The sequence below is a fragment of the Cervus canadensis genome, chromosome 3, assembly GCF_019320065.1.
Source record: "Cervus canadensis isolate Bull #8, Minnesota chromosome 3, ASM1932006v1, whole genome shotgun sequence".
Lineage (NCBI taxonomy): Eukaryota > Metazoa > Chordata > Mammalia > Artiodactyla > Cervidae > Cervus > Cervus canadensis.
In genome coordinates, this window is record NC_057388.1 from 62,395,082 (window position 1) to 62,418,487 (window position 23,406).

The window sequence follows — 23,406 nt, forward strand, 5'->3', positions numbered from 1 at the left end:
AACTCAGCAAATCAAGTGAAATAACTGGATTTTTTTTAAGTTTTAAAATGAAGCCCAGAGAAATTTAAAAACCATACTCTTGACACATTTTCCTTTCAAAATGTACATAAAACACTTTTGCACTCTAATAGCCCAGATTTTTTTCCATGTAGCTGCAGGTAGACTATTCTGCCTCAAGATATAAATATAGGGGGAAAAAATAACAACATCTGTATAATAGTCTCTCTACACACTGTTGTTGGATGGAAAACAGAAAATTTTTAAAAAGAGAAAAGGTTCCATCATAGATTTTCATAACCTCTCATTCCATAGTTCATGAATCTGACTCTGATGCTAAGGTGACCATGTATGTAAGTAGAGTTTTGTTTCCAGAGAAGGAGACCTGGGAAAAGATGGATTTATCTCTTTTTCTTCAAGAGTTATCAGATGGTTCATGCTCCTCCTCAAAGCCATCACTTTCTCAAACTAGAGCACTTTTCAGGGTCACATGGCCTTCCTTATAAAATTGGCTGTCTTCAATGGCAAACTCATAAATCCATCCCAGTTTGCTATTGCAGTTTTAGCAGCTCACATTTTGAACCAAGTGATGACTAGAGAGCATGACCTAGTCTTGAAATTCACAGGTTAACTACCTTGTTATAAAGAAATGCTCTAAAAAAAAAAAATTAAAAAAAAAAAAAAGAAATGCTCTGCATCACAGTACTGTAAAGTAATTATCCTCCAAGTAAAATAAATAAATAAATATTTTTAAAAAAAGAAATGTTCTGCTAGTGGTGCCTGTGAATTGCATGGGTATGAATTCTGAGCAGTTGGTCAGGATTGTATCAGTTTGCACAGGAAAACAGACGGGTACCACTGATATCAAGGAAAATCCTGCCCATTTTTATAGTTGAAGCTCTACCCTACGTGGCTGTGAGATCATTACTGCCAATGACTCTTCTCTCCCCAACTGGGATAAAGCCTTGAGCATTTTTTCAAATGTGTCTGTACCATTTCTATTTTCTTTTTCGTGATTTGTCAGTATATACATGAAAGTTCTTCGTGGCTTAGAAATGTCAATATAGGAGGAAGTTTCATTGTAAAGAATCTGCCTGCAATATGGGAGACCTTGGTTTGATCCCTGAGTCAGGAAGATCCTCTGGATAAAGGGAATGGCTACCCACTCCAGTATTCTTGCCTGGAGAATCCCAAGGACAGAGGAGTCTGGTGGGCTACAGTCCATAGAGTCTCAAAGAATCTTCCCCACACCCTACTGTAGGTTACTCTGTATTTCCCCAGAGGATTCTTCGAAGGCATTTTTCTATGATTAGCATTAACAACCAAATCACTAACTACTCCTTTTAAACCTGAAAAAATGCCATTATTTCTCTAAATCTTAATGATTTTTTAAGGCTCTGTGCTCTCCACTCATGTGATGGTTAATTTTATGTGTCAACTTGACTGGGCTAAGGAATGCCCTGATAGCTGGTAAAATATTATTTCTGGAAGAAATTAGCATTTGAATCAGTAGACTGTGTAAAGAAGAGATTAGCATTTGAATCAGTAGACTGTGTAAAGAAGATTGCCCTCACCAAGGCAGGTGGGTGTCACCAAATCCGTTGAGGAACTGAATAAGACAAGAAGCTGGAGGAAGGGGGAAATCACTTTCTTTCCTTGGGCTGGGACAGCCATCTCTTCCCTCCCTTAGATGTCCAGGGCTCCTGGCTCTGTAGCCTTTGGATTCAGACTGAATTACCCTACCAGCTTCCCTGGTTCTCAGTCTGTAGACAGCAGATCAGACTGTGACATTTCTCAACCTGCTTATTCACATGAGCAAATTTCCATAACACACCTCCTCTTACATGTGCATACGTACATGCTAAGTTACTTCAGTTGTGTCTGACTCTTTGCGACCCCATGGACTGTAGCCTGCCAGGCTCCTCTGTCCATGGGATTCTCCAGGCAAGAATACTGGAGTGGGTTGCCATTTCCTTCTCCAGGGGATCTTCCTGACCCAGGGATCGAACCCACACCTCCTGCATTGGCAGACGGGTTCTTTGCCACTAGCACCAAAGAAGCCCCTCCTCTTATATATATCTCTATATATCCTACTGGTTTTGCCACTAGCACCAAAGAAGCCCCTCCTCTTATATATATCTCTATATATCCTACTGGTTTTGTTCCTCCAGCAAACCCTGACTAGTACAACCCAGTACCACCCTTATATCAACTCCCTACAGGCCCAAAACATAAGACTGTAAGGTCAAACTGCAAAGCAAAATCTTGGTAGAAAATTTGGTTACATTATCAAAGGTTGGTATTTTTGAATGACAATATACCTTCTAGAAAGAGAGTGTCCCTGAAGTCAAGATTATTTAATATTTAAGGAAACCTGATTTTTCATTTTAAAAAATGGCGAAAAGCCAGGCAGTGGAGCGATAAGGAAGCAAGGTGAACACCCGCTATACCATTTCCCACCCATCCAGCAGATCACAACTGGGAACATCAACACCATCAGGTGGGGCAGGTGTTTCCAGGGACCTCAGTTATGACTGAAAGTACCCGTGACTTCACAGTCACAATTCATAATAATCCACCATGTCTTCTGTGTGAATCCCAGTGACAGATATAAATCCTACCACAGTCATGATGCACTCCAGGGGATCTGAGGGTGACAGTTGGTTCTAGAGCCTGGGGGAACCTGACATACTGGACATCTGTCGCAAAGAGAATAAGTGACTACACAGGGAAAGCCAGCTTGAAGGGAGCCCCCTGTTCATAGTTTTCAGAGACATATGTTGACTGGCATTTACTGCTCATTAGCCCAGATATCTCTGAGAGATTCTGCCTAAACTACTGTAAATCTCTTATTCAAGCAGCTTGAATAAGATGGCCATGTATATTCATGGGGAGAAAGAATAAGCTGGTGTGTTTTTCTGAAAGGAGAGATCAGCAAAAGGTCAGCCCCATGTCCACTAGAGCACAGGTAACGAGCGTGCCTCACACACATACCCCTTCCTGAGCCCTTGGCAGACATCAGTAATCAATGATTGTAGATGATCACTGCCAAGACAGGTCTCCGAATCTATTTCAGGGCAGGGAGCCACTACCTGTCCTTCAGCTTTAATTCTCCTACAGAAACTTGGCCATCTCTGGCCTAGTTTCTCCAATTCACTGGGGACAGCATACTAAGTATTTTTAGCTATATTTCCTGCTTTTCTGCCAGGAGCCTCAGATTCCAGCTCCCCTTTCTCAAGGCACCCTTTATGCCCTTCACTCTTTGTGACTCTCCATGGTCACAACTTACCCACAAGGCACTGGCAGAGCTGGGGAAGACATTCAGTGTATTTAACAACTGGTTCAGCTCAGGTGCACATCAACCAGAATGGCCCCCTGCCCACAAACAACCAGGAAGACAGCCCTACCGTGGTGCCAGTTACCGTGGAGAAGCATGGCAGGCAGCCAGAGCGCTGGTATTTTCAGGCAGCATTTAAAAGAGATGCTGACTTGTACACTCAATAAAAACAGAACTGTCTGGAAATTCCAAGTGACTTGAATTACTGTGACTGCCCTCTCCAGATTTATGGCCTTCATGCTGATGGGCCTAGTATATTCCTTGTCCTTCTGAAGGGTATGCGTGACATCGTCCTTTCTGGGATCTTTAGCATTACTGGGTTATCACCCCCACACACATACCCCAATCCTCTAGAATTCTCCACAGCTAAGGGTTTTTCTCTTTGGCCCATTTTTCATACTGAAACATACCCAGAAAATGAGCTGTTATTTGGAAGTTTATGCACTTCCCTCTCAGCACTATGGTACAAAAGCACTGTCCTTTATTGATGGAAAGAAACAGCAATAAAAGAAAAACCTCCATTGAGTAAGTGAACGATTATATCTTCTTTGAATGAAATGTGTCTTATAACTATTTCCCAAAGGATTCCTTGAATCCTTTGCTGCACTTAGGTCCCTGGTTTGTTTGTTAAAACACTGATTCCAGGCCACAACCCTAGACCTACTGAATGGGAACCTACAGACAGGAGGGCCTGCATGTTACCTGTTTAACTAAAGTTTGCAAACCTGGGGCTTAGAGACTTTTAGTCATTCTGCCTAAAGACTTAGCCTTCTCTTGAACTGATTTCTTAACAATAAAGTCTTGAAAATTCAGAACATTAGCCTTTCTTTGTCACCATCACAGTAGAAGTTAATCGCAGATAAGACAAGGTATCAGACATAGAAACAAACTCTAGCCTGTGTGTCACTGAACACAAGGCCAATTGCTGGTTGTGGCCTTGGAGGGCAAATTAACCATTTGTTTTTGTGTCATGAAGTTTAGTCAATATGGATTATTCTTATGGACAGAGGGGAAAGCAAGGATAGGTTATACAGAAGAAGAGATAATCCAGAATATTTTATACCCAGCTCTGAAAGTTCCTCAGAACCACAGTGTGTCTTAAGCAATTTGGTCTCACTTGGTCCCTGGCCTTGGAACCTCTTCAGAGTCCTTTACACACTCCACAGACAAGAAGAGGCCCTGGTGTCATGGATTAACCAGTTCTGGTCAACTCTGGATTTCCTCTGTTAACAGTGAGTATATGTGTCCCTGTATCTATTAGAAGTAGAATGCTTTCTTTTTAGGTATCAGGATTAAAATGCCAGGGCCTCCTCTGGTGGCTCAGACAGTAAGAATCTGCCTATAACTCAAGAGACCTGGATTTGATCCCTGGGTTGGGTAGATCCCCTGGAGGAGGGTATGGCAATCCACTCTAGTCTTCTTGCCTAGAGGATCCGATGGACAGAGGAGGCTGGTGGGCTGCAGTCCATGGGGTCACACAGAGTCTGACATGACTGAAGCGACTTAGCACAACACAGAATTAAAATGCCAGTCCCCAGATGGTCTTCAGTTGACATCAAAAGTATAACCCAGATTAAAATATGTGTCCTGTGGTTTTATTTTGGGAAATAAGCTAGTAACCTTAGAAGACCTCGGACTTTGGGCTCAGAAAAACTGAGTTCAAATTTAGACTTTGCTGGTTAACAACTCAGGACCTTGATCAAGTGACTTGTCTTCTGAATTTCAGATTTTTCCCATTTTAAATTGGCATAATACTTCCAACTTCACAGAGTTACTAAGGAGATTTAATGCAGTAATGGATATGAAAGCACCAAATGCAGTTCCTGGCACACAGTATACACCCAGTAAATGTTAATATCCTTCCACTTAAGAAGCTGGGTAAATTTCCAAAGCTTAGATTATCTCTGCTGGCCAAAGGAAGTTAATCATTGACTGACAAAACCAGGTCACAAAAGATCTAGGAAATAATAGCAAGGTTGTCCTTCAGCTCAGTGTTTCTAAGCAGACTTTGGAATCTTATGGACGACTACCTTTTTTGGATGTTAAATACACCAGTTTAACTCCCAAAGATAGGAAGAACATTATCTCAGAGGAAAGAACATTGGCAACAATACGCACATTCACACATTGACTTCAAATGCGCACACACCACATTTATCCTTTTTTTCTCATTGATGGAAAGACCCAATTGGAATTGGTTCTTGGGGAACCCACTGTTCTAGAAGCAACACAGAATCTGTCTTCTCAGGTCACAGAACTCCATTAATCAGCATCTCCCTCCAGAAACCTTCCTTGGGACCCAGCAACAGAGATGCCACAAATCCCTGGCAAGCCTATATCAGCGTATGACCCGCCGTGTGGTCAAGCTTCCCCATGGAACCGGCACGGCCACAGCCACTAATTGCAACAGCCTTTGCCAAATTCCTCAGGACATGAGTAGAAAAAGGTACTCTTTCCATTTCACATATGAAAAAAATCAAGCAAACACAAAACTATAAATAAAAGATTAAATAATTTTTCTAATTCACATTGATTCAGTGGTGAAAACAGGATGCAAAATCATATTTTAAAGCTGGAACTGATATACAAAGATCTGAGAGCAACACAGCAGTCACCTCACCTCTATTCTGCAGGCACACAAATAGAATCAGTAGGGCAACTGACTGCCAGCGCCAGTCTGGACAGCAAAAATGACACTAATGCTTTTTTTATTTCCAAGATTATGTGTACTCTATAAGCCAGTTATTTAAAGAAAAGTTTACATGTGTTTTTTTTTTTAAGATATAAACATGAATATTTCTTTAGAGAATATAGCAAATGTTTAAAATCTGATAAATCTCAAATATCACAAATCTAAAAAAAAATTTGAGTGTCAAATGTTTTTTTTTCAATTAAATGTTTGACATATGTCTATACTCTTTTTTTTTTAATTTGAGGGATTTGTGCATTATTGATGTCAGAAATGTTGCATTTAAATTAAGGAGTTTCAGGATTCACTGAGCAGTAAAGTGGGAGGAAGAGAGTAAATCATCTACAGAGAAAGAAAACAGGCCCAGAGAGGCAAAGGGATTTGACCTACAGAAGTCAGACTCTGGTCCTCATTCTGCTAAAGGCTCACTGTGAGGCGGCAGCAAGTTTCTCAGCTTTTCTATCTCAGTCTAATGTCTCTAACACTGTGCTTCATATTCTAAAGGCTGTGGTCACCAACATGTTTGCCCAAACACAAAGTAAAATGCTTTGGATGTATATAGAGAAAGCTTTCATCATGAGTTAAAGCATTACTATTGACAAATAGTTACAGACCATTTGGGGGTAACGATGTTTTCTGCTGCTGGTGTCTGTCCTTCAAGATCTAGGTGAGCACTGCAGATAGAGATGAAAGACAAGTATTATTTTTCCTTTTTTGTGGAAAGAATTCACCGGTGTGTTTTTTCTATTTATTAAAAAAAATTTTTTTTACAATGTTGTGTTGGTTTCTGCCATACAACAACGCAAAGAGAGACAAGTTTTATGGGTTAAAAGTGTTTCTCCCACAGACTTGTGGTTGCCAAGAGGTCGGGGTGGGGGGCACGGGAAGGGAGGGAAGGACTAAGAGTTTGGGATTAGCATATGCAATTATATACAGGATGGATAAACAAGGCCCTACTGCATAGCATAGGGAACTGTATTCAATATCCTATGATAAGCCATAATGAAAAAGAATATATATGCATAACTGAATCATTTTGCTGTACAGTATAAATTAACACAACATTGCAAATCAACCATACTTCAATAAAAAATTTTTTAAAGGTGTCTCTCCCTACTCAGCATGTGCCAGGGCCTGAAATTCCCACCATTTGTCTCTTCTTTGGGTCAAGATGGTGCTTTCATTCATTTGTTCATCCATGCACTTACTTGAGAGTTACTAACTGAACCCCTGGATGGGCCAGGCACTGGGTGTCCAGCGGTGCAATGCCCTCATGGTATTTGTCATCTCCTGGAGAAGACAGACATTAGATGGTTATGAAATTGTTGTATCTGGTAGCAAGATGTAAGAAGGAAAGGAGCAGAGCCAGGGCTCAGTTAGGGAGGCTGAGATTGAAGGGTGGGAAGGAGTTAACAGCTGAGTGGAGAGGGACAACTCCTCTAGGCAGCACTGGCCACAGCTTCGGGCCAAGGTCCAGGGTAATCAAGAGCTTGGCGAGTTTCAGGAATTGTCCTTGAGGCTGAAGCAAAGCATGTGAGAGGGAGAGTTGTGGGAAGTGAACTGGAGACTTTACCAGGGTCTAATAGCTCCAAAAAATAACTTTACAACTAAAGGACATTGCCTTGAGTACAAACAAAGACACTGGATAACTTGGTAAGAGCAAGTGTAGCAGGTTGGCGAGCCTCAGTGGGGGCGTGACAAAGGACAATCAGAGTTGATGCAGGAGAAGAAAGAATGATCTGAAAGGGACACTTGAGTAGAAGCTCTATCTCACCCCATGGGCAGACACATTGGGTAGCTGTGGGCACCACAAGGGATGGGAAGATTGACGGGTGTCATACCTTATCCAATGTCATGACTGAGTCACCACCTGGACTGAGGTCTAAGGCTGTTTCATCAACAATATGCCTCCAATTGGTCTGGCTCTGAAGCTGATTACATTCATGGCATCATGGGACTGGAGGGGCCAGGGTGAGAGTTGAGTTCAAGTTGTTCATTTTACAGGTTACAATTATAGGGCTCAATTCAGTTGAAGTGAAGCTCCCAACTAGTGGTGAAATCAAGGTCTGTTTCCGACGCTCATGCACCCTGCTGTACGCACTCTCCATGGTAGGTCATGAGCTTCTCTACGTAATCAGAATTAGCTGTCACGGGAATTGAGTCAGATACAGTCAGATAGTAGGTGCTCAAGAAATACAGGTGAAGTAAATTACTTCCCTGTATCAGATTTTCCTTTGACTTCTTTTCAAATTTATATAGATGAAACACTAAACCAGATAACCATAGTCCTATATTCACATGAACTTGTGATTCATCAGCATCCTTCCAAAGAATCGCTGTTTTGCCAGCTAAAACTAGCATTTGGGACTTTCCTAGATGTCCAGTGGTTAAGAATCCCCCTTGAAATGCAGGGGATACTGGTTCAATCCTTGGTCCCAGAGGATCCCACATGCCACAGAGCAACTAAGCCCTGTGTACCACAACTACTGAGCCAGTGCTCTAGAGCCCGCAAACCACAAACTGCTGAATTCACATGTGGCAACTACAGAAACCCATACACCTAGAGTTGGTATTCTGCAGCAAGAGAAGCCACCACAGAAACTGACTGCAACGAAGAGTAGCTTCCATTCACCACAACTAAGCAAAGCCCCAGTACAGCAAAGAGGACCCATCACAGCCAAAAAATAAAATAAATAAATAAATATTTTTAAAAAAACTAATACTTGGAATAAAGAATATTTAAGGAAATGAAATACTTGAAATGCATCATTATATTCATCGAAGAAATTGAACAGAATCTGAAATAGGTTTCTTTTTAGTTAAACTAAATGTATTCAAGTCCATAGTCTGTTCATAAATAGGGGGAGAGAAAAGTTAGAGGTAGGTGAAGGAGTGAATAATAGATTATTTCACTTCCAGGAGAGATTATGTTGAAGAAAAACCTAAGATCAGAATTTTTAAACATCAAAACAAAGGACACGATAGTTAACAATTGGATGGTAGGAATTAGTAAAATTTTGGCTCTGAATGTGTTTTTTAAGAAGTATACAGAACACCAGAAGGAGATCACATAAAAGGCATTTCCCCGAGAATATATTAATCTGCTGTGTGTGTATGTGTTGTGTGCATGTGAGCTTCTGACACATGAGCAAGTGCTGTTTCCATGGCAACCAGGGTCCGGGAGGAAGGATTCCTTGCCATGAAGCAATCTTTTTAGATTCAGACACACTTATAAAGATCCATGATCTGAACATTATGAAGGGGAGATTTTGAAACCAAAAGAAAAAATTATTCTAATATTCTTTAAGATGACCCCTAAGAGGTCCAACTATCATCCCTGCCTCCCTCAGTCTTTCTCACATGCTAAATTTATCTTCTAGCTCCAATGTGAATTTCGGCTATATTTATAAACACATGGCACTCTGTTTCCCCAAATCCAGCCTAGCTCTTACCTTAGTCTGTGTTTCCACCTATTGAATCCCTAGGGATTTCTCAAACAAGGCTGTAGAAAAGGACAAAGATCTCATAATCATTGATCCTGAATGCAAACTGTTTTTTTAAAAATGTGAGAAATTTGACTATATATCCAAAGTTCCTACAGTGGTAGTCCTTGGTCTGGAATGTCTGACTTCTTTTTGAGATGGTTAAAAAATAAGGAAGCCTTAGTTTTTAGCCTCACATTTTTATTCTTGGACAGGGAGTTTGCCAAGTTTTCCCTTTATTCTTTTTAAAAAAAATTTTTTTAAGATTTATTCATTTGTTTATTTTATTTATGCTGTACTGGGTCTTCATTGCTACATGCAGGCCTTTTGCCCGTTGCAGTGAGCAGGGGCTACTCTCCAGTTGTAATGCTTGGGCTTCTCATTGCCGTGGTTCCTCTTGTTGCAGGGCACAGAGCCTAGGTGTGCTCAGGCTCCAGGAGTTGTAGTTCGTGGGCTCAGTAGTTGTGACACACAGGCGGGACGTGGGATCTTCCTGGACCAGGGATCGAACCTGTGTCCCCTGCATTGGCAGGCAGATTCTTTACCTTTGAGCCACCAGGGAAGCCATCCCTTTCTTCTTATCTCACCTTTGCGTGTCATCAAATTTCAGTGCAAGAATAAATAACCCTTTTGCCTTAAGTGAGAAACTTGAGGTTTGAGGCTCTGCCCAACCATGGGGGTGATCTTCTCTGAAATTTTCCTCAAAGATGTATAAGATGATTTCTAACAGTGGCTCCTTATTGAAATTTTGTTACTTCTAATTAATTCTCAGAAAAAAATGCTGCTGCTGCTTCCTTGTTTCATTTTCTAGTCTTTCAGGGCCTAGAAATTCCAGAAATAGTCATCTTGATTAAAAAGAGTGTCTTGAGTTTTTTAAACATATTTTGAAGAGAATAAGCTTAGACACTTATCCATCGTTGTCTCCTTACGGGACACCTGGATCATGCTTTCTTAACCTGCAGTCTGATATTGGCTGCACAGTTTATCACTTGACAAGCAGGAGGGTATAGATCTTCCAGCCTAGCTTCTGATGCTCAGAATTGAATTCAGCATCAGAGTCCACTTTTAAGAGTAAACTCCATTGAGATTAATGTCTCTTTAATATACGATGATATGGGGGATAAATTAGAAGTTTGCAATTAACATATACAATACTGCATGTAAAATAGAGAAACAAGAACCTACTATATAGCACAGGAAACTAAACTTCATAGGTTTGTAATAACCTATAAATGAGCTTCCCAGAGGGCTCAGTGGTAAAGAATCCACTTGCCAGGAGGAGATGTAGGTTTGATTCCTGGGTCAGGAAGACTCCCTGGAGAAGGAAATGGCAACCCACTTCAGTATTTTTGCTGGGAAATCCCACAGACAAAGCAGCTTGGTGGGGGTACAGTCAATGGGGTCTCAAAAGAATTGGATAAGACTTAGTGACTAACCACCAACAACAGAAACAATAGACTATAAAGGAAAAGAATCTGAAAAAAAAATAGGTATATGTGAATGTATAACTAAATCACTTTGTACACCTAAAACGAACACAACATTGTCGATCAACTGCTCTTCAATAAAAATTTTTAATAAATAAATAACATAAAATGATTAAGCATATAACTGAGCAGAAAGCAAGCTCTTCATCCAGCTAGAAGCATTCAAGATGGGGTGCATCTCAATAATAAACCATAGCAGGCAGAATTCAGACTGTAAGCTGGGTATACAAAGGTGAATATAAGACAGCATAGTGCCAGCACACAGAAGTCAATTGGTAAATATTGTTGATGTTTATCTCCCTCCTACACTCATCCGTGAAAAAAGATCAGATGATGATCCAACCCATCTTAAAAGCAAAACACTTCTTTGCTATATTTAGGGAAGATAAATACACCAGCCCAGATGATAATTGCCCTCCTCACTGTGCACAACTCATTGTCCCCTCTTGAGACAGGATGTGGATCTGATCCATCTTGTCACCTCTGTTTTCTGAATCAGTACCTTGTATGGAAACTGTAGGAAAAGAAAAACCCAATCTTCTTTCAATTCTCATAATCACAAGATGTCCATAGTCATAGGGATCAGGAACAGTTAAATAATACATGCATTCTTTTGCTTCCTTTTTCCCCTTCTATTTGCATTTCCTGATGGATTAAAATAGTTAAGAGTTCAGCTTGGAAAACAAAGAAGCAATGGTTCCAACAATACTGTTTTTCTATGGACTGTGCTCCCAGTGCAGTCACGAGGATAAAGTTATAAATGATATGGCTTTGCTAGTAAGGCTCACTTATTTGCATGACTACACTGAATTCAATGATATAAAGAGTAAAAACAAAGACTTTATTATGTTTTCCAGTTGTGTGCTTTCTGTTGGGTCATTATATGTATAGTTTATTCCTAGCTGGCACTATTTCTCAGTTTTTGTAATCAGCGTTCACAAGTTCCTATGTTCTGTTCTTTTATAAAGAAGTTTTCTTTTCACCAGGTCTCAATCGGTCTAATGTTTGGGTAGGCCTGCAGTGTGGCTCCATGTTTAAAATTCACGCAGAATCCAATCTCTTTTCACCATCAAAGTTGGAGTCAAAATTGAAACCCTCATCTCTTATCTGGATCACTGAAGTAGCCTCCTGACCAGCCTTTCTTCCTCCGCCCTTGACCTCCTAGAACACATTCTCAAAACAGTAGCCAGGGGGGTCCTTTAAACATAGAAGTCAGAACAGGCTGCTCCTCTGCTCAGAGCCTGGCAGGGCCCTCCATTTCACTCCAATGAAAGACAAGTCTGTACAGTGGTCTACAAGGCCCACCATGACCAGGCTCCCTTTCACACTGTGATATATCTGCCATGCCATCAACGGCACTCACTGGTCTTTAACACACCACGTGTTGCCTGTTCCCTCTGCCTGGAATGCTCTTCCCCATGTAAAGGCACCGTTACTTCCCTGCTTCCTTCAATACATGTACATATTCGAATGTAACCTTCTCAATAAGACCTCCCCTGACTACCTTGTGTACAAGTGGACTCTGTCTCCTTATTCCCACTCAAACACTGCTGGTCCTCTTTACTGAGCCCTATGATCCCTTTTTTCCATTAAACTCATCACTTTCTTATATGCTATTTCCTAAATGTACCTTGTTGATTGTCTGGTCCACCCAGTAGAATCTACGCTACAGAGAGATTTGTTTGCTGATGTACTCCCTGCACAAAACAGTGCCTGGCCCATAATGAACGCTCAGGAAATACTTGCTGAATGAAAGCATGAACCCGCAGTGTCCAGAGCTGCTCTTGACACACAGTGGGCGCTCAGTGCTTGTTGAATATGTCTCTCCAGGGGAGTAACAGGACTAAGTGTCAAAATAGAGGGGACCCAGGCAGCAGAGCCTGGGGGACTCAGAAGCCGGCAGGTTCTTCCCAGCTAGCTTGGAGGCTCAGCTCTGACACATACTAGTGGTATGACCTGGGCAATTCACTTCATCTCTCTGAGCCTCTGTTTTCTAAACTGCAAATTGGAGGTGATAATAGCACCTCCTTTATAAGGGGCTTATGAGAATTAAATGTGACAATTCAGAAAATAAGTCTGGTAAATGCTCAATATGCTTCAACTATCATTATTATGGCTGAAGCTTCAGTACTTTGGCCACCTGATGTGAACAACTGACTCATTGGAAAAGACCCTAGTGCTGGGAAAGACTGAAGGCAGAAGGAGAAGAAGGTGAGAGAGTTGGATGGACATGAATCAATGGACATGAACTTGGGCAAACTCTGGGAGAGAGTGAGGGACAGGGAAGCCTGGCATGCTGCAGTCCATGGGGTCACAAAGAGTTGGACGTGACTTGGCAACTGAACAACAACAAAATTATCATGAGGTCTTATTCTTTTACTCCTCTTCCAGAGAAATAAACTCCACATCCTTTCTTGACCCTCATGATTATTAGCAAAAAAAAAAAAAAATCACAGTATGTTAAGTGAAAAACACTTTGGAAGCATACAACACTCCACAGATGCTAGGATCATAGTAACGATTCTTCTGAGCCCCAGAAGACCTAGCATCATGTGGCCCGTACAGGAGGAGGCCAGGGAGCACTATAGACTCTGAAGTCTATCAGCCATTGGGCAACTGTCCTAAGCCTGAAAAAAAAAAAAACCACTGGCTGTAGTTCATACTAGGATCCTTTCTGTAACAGAGTTCCTTCTCTGTGGCGCCCCAGAGGCAGGAGGAAGGCTACGGCTGTGTTTCAAAGTCCTTCTGCTTCTCTTCCCTCTTCCTCCCTAGGCTGCCAGAACCTTCATTTGCCGCGAAAGCAAACTGTATCTCTGGGAGTGAAATTTGCTGTCTGCCCTCTCCAGTGGTTTCTACACGTGGGCTGTTACTATGTTCAAAGCATTAAACTGTCTGCAAGTAGATTATTTACAGAGCTTCTCTCTTCCCAGAGCCACTGATACATGGATATATTCTGAACCCCTTTACCCTAATGCACACTTTTTTTCTCACAAGTCCCACCGAGACCTTTTGTTTGCTGCCAGCAGCTGGCTCTGCCACGTACTTAGCTTGGCTGGCACAATTCTCTCCAGTCCCTAGAAGACACAGTCCTCCCCTACCCACCAGGGAGGAAGTAAGATTTCTGCTCAAAACTTGCAACCTTTCTCTGAGGTGGTGTCCTACTGAGACAGAAAAATTAATGTGCTGTTTCTGTAAATGGCGTTGGATGATAAGTCAGTCTTCCAGACAGACTTTTGACACAAGGAGGATCAAGGTATGATTACCATTGAGTATTCCTTGCAGAGAAAACAGCTTCTAATTGGACAAGAGAAAGAAAGGGGCCAGCTGCTGCTTTCATGATTATTTCAACACCTATCGACAGTCAAAACCGCCTCATTGTTTCATTACCATTGAAATTTGATTGCCATTACATTTTCTACAGGCCTCCTCTCTATGCAAATTGGGCAGAAGAAAGAAATTCATAAAGCACTCATTCGGTTTCTGAATGTATTGTTTGCACATAGACTTGGGCAGCATGAAAATATCCTAGCAAGGAATATCAAACTGACAACACTGTTGGTTTTTCTATTGTTCTCTCTGAAAATGTCATTTTTAACATATCCATAGAGGCAAGCCAGATTGTGTTTTTATCAGTATTTTAGTAAGAGCCAAGAGGCTTAGTGGTTCAACTGTGGGCATTGGACATTAATGAAAACCTTTCTGGGAGAGTTTGGTTTATAAAAGATTAAAAGAATTCACCAACTTGAAAAAAAATCTTTTGTTCTGACCCTCTCTGCTGACAGTTAATGTTTATGCTGGCCACTGAATATTATATAAAGATGTGTACAACACTTTACAGTTTTCAAAACATTTCTGCCTTCAGTAAGTCCTATAACACTCTGAAGGACCCCATGAGGGAGGCAAGGGCAGTTTTCTTATCCTCATTCAGATTAGAAAAAATGGTTCTCGGAAAGATGGAGACATGTAACTTGTCACAAAACATGTTCCATCCTTCGTGGCTTGAGTGCCTATTTTTGCCTTCATTTGTTGGCAGATTTCTTATCCTCTGAAGCTTGAATAAAACATCTCCTCTTCTCTGAAGCTTTTCCTGTTTCCCTTTGCTCAGTCTCCTGAAACTGTTCATTGGTTTAAGCAAAATTATTGAGCGACCATTATGCATGTCAGACAGAGATGCAGCACTGTCGACATAATCATGGATCCACAGCAATGAGCTTGCTGCCCCTCTAATGATGTATAATCTTTAACTGGGATCCCCCAGGGGGCAAGATATAGCACCCTCCATCTTGACCAAATTCCAAACTTACTGAGAAATTAATCAGAGTATCAGCAAATGGTACCCCATGTTTATCTGATAAAGATTCAGTCAGAGAATGGCTCAGTGGGAGGACCAAGAGCATCTGTGAACTAAAACCCAAATCAGACCAACCATTTGCTGGCAGAGGGCTCACTTCCCACCCACAGAGGCTCCCAAGAGGCAAGATGAGGGGGCAGCTAAAGCAGAGCACCCAACACCCAGTTGTTCTCCCAGATTTATCACTCAGATCACACTGGGAGGGAGTGAGGAGTGTCTTTAGGTCAAAATGTCTCCTCGAGGGAGGCAAAGGAGGGGAAGGTTCTAACTCATACTCACTCCATGTGCTCAAAACCCACAGCCTAGAGAGGCTTCTGTCCTCCCAGGGGAGCTGCCCAGGGTTCCGGCCTCTGTGATGGCACCTACTGTGTGTTGTCAGCAGGCCTGCCTACTGTATAACGTGAGAGAGCTCAAGGCCGACACCATCTCTCAATCAGCACCCAGCATACGGCCTGGCCCAGGGCGGTGCTCACTACTGCTTGCTGAACACAGGTGCAGCCTGGGGACTCATCCCTGGCATCAAAGAGCAGAGGCAGAGCACAGCCCCGACCCCTGCCTCAGGGCTCTGTGCCCTGTGCTGCCTCAGTGGTAACTACAGCATGACCCATAACCCTCATCCCCCAACCTGAAAAGGAGGGAAGGGTTAATAATGCAAGCAGTTAAGTTAGGGCACCCTGGGAGAAAAAGAACCAGGAATGGATTTCTTGACATAAGAGGAGCCATTTTGGCCTAAGCCATTTTGTGATCTAAGCCTGGCCACCATGCTTGCCCTTGAACAGGTCTCAGTGATTAATGATCTTCAAAGAACAAAGAAATGTACCAAGAGAAAAAAAGGTAGTCAAACAATAGTGCGGTGATAAGCAGAGTCCTAGTTCCTCCTCAAGGGACACACATAATAATACATCTTTGAGAGCTGCCAGAGCTAAGGCCCCACCAGATACAGGATAGAGTGATGATATTGACCTGCCTAGCTTCAATCAACTAAAGCCTAGACTCTGTTGACCTTTGCCCCACTTCTGTGCTGAATTCTCCTCTGCTCAAGTCCCTTCATGAACAGGCATGTGCCCTTAATATAGGGCTTTCCCTGGTGACTCAGCGGTAAAGGATCCGCCTGCCAATGCAGGAGATGCAGGTTCAAACCCTGGCACTGGAAGATCCACTGGAGGAGGGCATGGCAATCCACTCTAGTATTCTTGCCTGGAAAATCCCATGGGCAGAAGAGCCTGGCAGGCTAGAAATGGGGTCACAAAGAGTTGGACACGACTGAGCAACAGAACAACAGCCACTCTTAACATAAATCTTACCCAGTTTTGGTGTTCTGGGAGACACTGCTTTGGGAAAGATCCCCAGTGTTCTTCTTACTTGTTGCACATAAATAATAACCCTTCCTTCTTCAAGTCTTGGTTTGACTATATCTATTGGCTTGACACCCAAGAAGTGAACACAGTTTTTAGGTAATAGTCTCTTGAGAAACCTATATGCAGGTCAGGAAGCAACAGTTAGAACTGGACATGAAACAACAGACTGGTTACAAATAGGAAAAGGAGTACGTCAAGGCTATATATTGTCACCCTGCTTATTTAACTTACATGCAGAGTACATCATGAGAAACGCTGGGCTGGAAGAAGCACAAGCTGGAATCAAGATTGCCGGGAGAAATATCAATAACCTCAGATATGCAGATGACACCACCCTTATGGCAGAGAGTGAAGAGGAACTAAAAAGCCTCTTGATGAAAGTGAAAGAGGAGAGTGAAAAAGTTGGCTTACAGCTCAACATTCAGAAAACTAAGATCATGGCATCTGGTGCCATCACCTCATGGGAAATAGATGGGGAGAGTGGAAACAGTGTCAGACTTCATTTTTTTGGACTCCAAAATCACTGTTGGATGGTGACTGCAGCCATGAAATTAAAAGACGCTTACTCCTTGGAAGGAAAGTTATGACCAACCTAGATAGCATATTAAAAAGCAGAGATATTACTTTGCCAACAAAGGTCCATCTGGTCAAGGCTATGGTTTTTCCAGTGGTCATGTATGGATGTGAGAGTTGGACTGTGAAGAAAGCCGAGTGCCAAAAAATTGATGCTTTTGAACTATGGTGTTGGAGAAGACTGTCGAGAGTCCCTTGGACTGCAAGGAGATCCAACCAGTCCATCCTAAACGAGATCAGTCCTGGGTGTTCACTGGAAGGACTGATGCTGAAGCTGAAACTCCAGTACTTTGGCTACCTGATGCAAAGAGCTGACTCATTGGAAAAGATCCTGATGCTGGTAAAGATTGAGGGCAGGAGGAGAAGGGGGCGACAGAGGATGAGATGGCTGAATGGCATCACCGACTCAATGGACATGAGTTTGAGTAAACTCCGGGAGTTGGTGATGGACAAGGAGGCCTGGCATGCTGTGATTCATGGGGTCGCAAAGAGTCGGACACGACTGAGCAACTGAACTGAACTGAACTGAATACTAGTGATGGGCTTCCCTGGTGGCTCAGACAGTAAAGAATCTGCCTGAAATGCAGGAGACATGGGTTTGATCCCCGGATTGGGAAGATCCCCTGGAGAAGGGAACAGCTACGCAGTTCAACATTCTGGCCTGGAGAAACCCATGGACAGAGGAGCCTGGTGGGCTACAGTCCATGGAGTCGCAAAGAGTCAGACGCAACTGAACAACTAACACTTTCACTTAACAATACTAATAATAGTTCATGCTTATGCGAGCCTGGTGTTTGGCAGATCCCCTGGTGTTTACACATATACCTCTGATGACCCCTCCGAGTTGGGTACTAATGTTCCGTCATTCTGTGGATAAGGAAAATCACGATTAGAGAGGTTTTGGCACTGGCCCAAGGCAACAGAGCTGGTAGTGACAGTGGCTCATGCCTGGACTCTTAACTCTCTTAGAATGTTTTCAGTAATTTAACAAAGACAAGGATACCCAAAGGTTAAGTCTTTGCTTATAGAAATAACCAGGGATGTTTTCCTGATCACCCATCTTTTTATAGACTGTGACATGCCACAGAGCTACTTAAAGTTGGTCCAATAACTCACTGGTTTAGAAACCGTTGTGGCAACTTAACACAACTGCTAGAGTCAAGTGTTTGGCACTTGTCTTGCTGAGCAGGGGGAGGCCTTTTGGTTGACGCGAACTCATACAATGAACAACAAGTGGCCTGAGCTGTGTATTAGCATCTGACTGCAAATTGTAAAAAAAAAAAAAAAATGGTTGTTTACCATAGTTTTTGAAGCACTAATACTGTAGTAACATTTTAGATAACTTGAGTATGGACAATGGAAAAACAAGCTCTGCCATAGCTAGGGAACTTCCATTTAGCTCTCCTTGCCTGCTGTCTGTGTGACCTGGATAAAGTCCCTCAGGACAGTTGTAAAGCGAGGGCCTTGGGCTTGATTCTCTAAGGTCCCTTCTGTTCCTACACAGTGAGTGGCGTATCGAATGTATTTGCTTTGGAAAGGAAAAAAAGTGAAAGTGTTAGTTGCTCGGTCGTGTCCGACTCTGCGACCCCATGGACTGTAGCCCACCAGGCTCTTCTGTCCACGAAATTCTCCAGGCAGGAACACTGGAGTGGGTTGCCATGCCCTTCTGCAGGTGATCTTCCCAACCTAGGGATTGAACCTTGGTCTCCCACATTGCAGGCAGATTCTTTACCACCTGAGCCACCAGGGAATCCTTTTTCGCTGTGGAGATGTGGACAAAGAACGATGCCTGCCATTTCGGTGAACATAGGATGGTGCCGCCATGAGTCACAGCAGCCGTTCCCTGCAGTGCACCCTGAGGGGATTCAGGACACAGAAAGACAGGATACTCACCCTAGATAGTTACAGTGCATATCCAAGGAATAATCACAAGCCCAGACTCTTGCATCTTCCCATACATAGAAAAGCACTAAAATTAACTTGAGATGTCTGGTTATTTTTATGATTAGCAGTAATCTTTGGATGTTTGACTACCTGGTTTCGTTTTTGGTTGTTTCCCCCCCCCCCCGCCCCCAACAAAAACTCCTATGTACCCTGGCTCTTCCTTATCTCTTTGGAACAATTCCTCAGAGCTATCTGAGAGATGCTATCCTGAGCTATCATCTTCATGAAGGCTAACTTTTAGGTTGTGCACTTTTTTACAGTTAACAGAACAATTGTTGTCCTTTTTTTTTTTTTAATTGAAAATTTTTCTGTTCATCAAAAGAGCATCTTTATACTTCAACGTTTATCTTCTATCACTTTTAGGCATTCATATTGAAAATAGTGAAATGAATTGGTTCAGGTATTTCTGAAATGTCCTAGTCATAGTTTGACTCATCTATGTTGCTCCTAATTTTCAGTATCCTTCTCTTCTGCCCTCCCCCCAGCAGTTTGCTCCATCAAGGTTGTTCTCTTAGAGCGTTTCTTTAAAAGTGCTCCATTATTGTCACCAGGAATTTCTTCCAAGCTGTTGCTAGGTTTGATGCACAGGCGTCAGTGGCAACAATACACCATGACTGCTGCTCAACCAATGGTAATTGAGAGACCCATTCTGATTTCAGATAGGTTAAACTGTGAATAAAGACACACATTTTAGGATCAATGAACTAAGGTAGTTCGCGCACTTTCCTTTGCCTTCTCCCATCTTTGCTAAGAGCAGCACCCGGGCAGCATAACATAATCTAACCAGAGAAAATCACTTTTAACATCCTCTTCTACATCACAAAATTATTTTCAGCATGAATTCTGGAGTAATCAGAAATTAGTTCAATCCCCTGAATTTGTTCTTTAATTTTAAAAGAGTGATTTCATTTTTTCTTAAAAGAGTGATTTAGTTTTAAAAGATCATCCATCTGTGTAAAATATATCATGTATGAGCTAAAATTTGCCTCTGCCAAGCAAAAATATCACACCTCACAGTTCACCCTCTGTTAGCTGTTGTAACTAAGCTAAGAATACGAAGACGAGTTACCGGAAGTCACACAGAACTGAAGTTTCATTTCATTGTCTTTACAAGCCCTGAGCTCTCCTGCTTCATTCTGAGTCTGCTGTTTTCACTCAGGAGTATGAAGAGCTGCAGGGGTTGGAGACAAACTGAAAGGATGAGAAACTGTTAGCACCTGAGTCTGGAGTGTCAGAGGCCGATTGTCTAACGGGGAGTTCTCTAGTAGAATACAATGTTTATTAAAAGATAACTAACAAAAGGGTGCTATCCTAAAATGAATTGCAGCCGTCCTTTAGAATTTAGCAAATAAGATGGAAGGAGGAAGCTACTTTATCACTTATATTGTTTAGAAATGTTGGCACTTGGTAACAATTTTTTATTTTTTATAATTTTTAATTTTACTTGGGTTTTTAATAAATTATTTAAAAAATTCTCTACAGACGATGGACCCTTTTACTGCTTGAATCCAGGGCAGAACACCTTATACCAACAACTTACTCTTGATCTGCTTCCAGTTATAAGAATGGGTGTATTTTAGGCGATTGGTTTTAAAGTTTCAACAGCAAGGCACTCACTCTTCTGGTTCAATAAATTTTAGTTCTGGGCCAAGGGAAAAAAAACAAGCAATCAATATTAATAATAGGCAATACTTATCATGTGCACGCTTTGTGCCTGGCATGTGCCCGTATAGGTATACTCTCTTTTTTCTTCCAAATGCACCCTAGGAGATATGTTCTATTATTTCGTTCTATATGTTCTATCTGTCTTTAGTTTACAGATAGGGAAACTGAAGCTCAGAGAGGCCAAGTAAGTCCTCCAAGGTTACAGTTAGTAAGAGGTGGAGGATGGGTCTGGTCCCAGTGGCATGACTTTAGGGCCTCTGTCCTTGTCCTTGACCTTCAAAAGCTCTCTTCTCTTCTACTATGTGTCCACCTACCATGAGCTCATCAAACAGAAGACAGCATACCACAATAAAATAGCAACTATTTGGGGAGATCTCTTCAGGACTAGGAAATATCAAAACATTATCATATCTAATCCAAAAAACAGCTCTGCAAAGGAGGTATTTAGTACCCCCTTTTACCTTGGCAGGAGAATGACATTCAGTAAGGTTAATTGTTTTTAGATTACAGAATCACTAGAAGATGGAAGTGGTATTCATACCGACACATTTTTCTGTGCTTTTTTATTTCACACTCCCTGCCTGAGACACCTATGGGGCATTGAACTAATGCATAAGTGCACACATAATATGAGAAAATCCCTATGCAGAAGAAGCAGGAGGCCGTCAATCTACATGGAGAGCTAAGTACCTCATTTCTCAGCCTGACTTGCGGCTTGTGTGGGTCACACAGTCCAGGCCAAAAAGGAGTTAAGGGGAAGTTGGCTGGTGGAGGTGAGTGGGTTTTTTGAAGACAAGTCATGAATAAACAGTTGTGATAAAGCAATATGAAGAGGGCATGGCAACCTACTCCAATATTCTTATCTGGAGAATCCCATGGACAGAGGAGCTTGGTGGGTGACAGTCGATAGGGTCACAAAGAGTCAGACACGACTGAAACATTTTAGCCCCCATGAAGCAATATAAGTCAGGAAAAGCAGAAAACAAGAGGTAGATAAAAGCTGAAGTGTTACAGGGTAACAACAGGAGAATCCCAACTATGGCATAGCCTGCAAGGCAGGAAGCCACTGGAAGTGTTAGTCGCTCAGTCGTGTCTGACTCTTTGTGATCCCACAAACTGTAGCCCACCAGGCACCTCTGTCCATGGGCTTCTCCAGGTAAGAATCCTGGAGGGGGTTGTCATTCCCTTCTCCAGGGGATCTTCCCAACACAGGGATTGAACTCAGGTCTCCTGCCTTGCAGGCAGATTCTTTGTCATCTGAACCACCAGGGGAGCCCTAGCTGCTAATAAGGGACCAGTAAGATGGACAGAGCCCTCCCTGGTTGATCTTCTAGAGCCCTGTGTAGCCACAGGAGCTGTTGTTGTTCCTGACTGATCACTGAGCAGGCTCTATGGCTGGTGAAGCCATGTCAACCAGCTTACCTCTCCAGAGCTCTTAGTCTCAATAGCCCCACCAGATCACGTTAGTCTTGGTAGCCTGAAAGAGCTTAACCAACATGTCGGCAGTTCGAGGTCATCATTCCCATCATCAGTCTTCATGATATGCTGCACACACACACCCGTGGAGCCAGAGATTACATGCAGGGTGCCTGTGGGCCATGTTTGTCCCAAGCACATGTCTTGTTTAGGCTATGTGGATCTTCAGATATGTACTTGAATGCCTTTGGATGACGTGTATGCCCTTCCATTTGTCGTGATCCCTATCCCTTTGCACATTCACATGACCTGCTTGGTCCCTGTAGGCACTTAGGTTGTAGCCTCTGGCAGATAATTGCAAAGGCAGTCAGGTCACAGAAGCTGCCCAGGTGCTCCACACAGCTGACTTGCCCTGGCAGCAGCAGTTTCATGCCCTCAGGGCAGAACAGGAAGCTGCTGCTTTCCCCAGAATCTTCCTTGTTTCCATGGGTTATTGCAGAATGAGAGCAAGAGAGAGAAAGAGAGCGCGCGCACTTGCAGACCACAGATACCTTCAGTCACTTCATCATCGACTTCTCCACTGCAGATCTGCTGCTCATCACTCCTCACCACTGCTTGTCACATCCGAGCACCACTTACCACCGCAGCTGTCTTCTCACCTGGTCTTCCGCTGCTTTTTTATCATATCTGTCTTACCGGGTGTTCTGTGGTCGATCACTGTGGGCAGAACCAATTAGCTGGCGTTTCTCCTTCTGCCCATGAAACCATGACTCTCAGCACACTGTGGGCCTGGGACAGTGGCTTCAGGATAGCAGTGTTGGTGAGCTGGGCCCTCAGGGTTGCACTTTACACTCAATCAGTTCTGTTTTTGTTTTCTCCAAGATTCCTGGAGTCCAGAGGGATTCTTTTAGAAACCTGGGGGATCTGAAAAATGCGGCTAGTGCAGAGGTGTGGCTTGTTTCTGAAAATAACAGCTTGTGGAGATAGACAAAGGAGAGATTACTGGGACTGGTATCTGAGGTGGTAAACAAGCTTTTTTTTTTTTTTAAACAGGATGAGTTAAACCAGAAAAGCAAGGATTACAAAGAACATCTAAAACTATAGAGA

General features: G+C 42.6%; 1 long non-coding RNA gene and 1 pseudogene across 1 annotated transcript; both read right to left on the bottom strand.

The window, feature by feature from the left end:
• Positions 1-344: 344 nt before the first annotated feature.
• LOC122437778 lies at positions 345-881 on the bottom strand (annotated as a pseudogene).
• A 5,756-nt stretch (positions 882-6,637) lies between these two features.
• LOC122438035 lies at positions 6,638-23,203 on the bottom strand. Its single transcript, XR_006268429.1, has 3 exons — positions 22,851-23,203; positions 7,232-7,313; positions 6,638-6,697 (listed from the first exon to the last, which is right to left on the bottom strand). It is a non-coding gene; the product is annotated as an uncharacterized LOC122438035 (long non-coding RNA).
• Between the last annotated feature and the right edge of the window lie 203 nt (positions 23,204-23,406).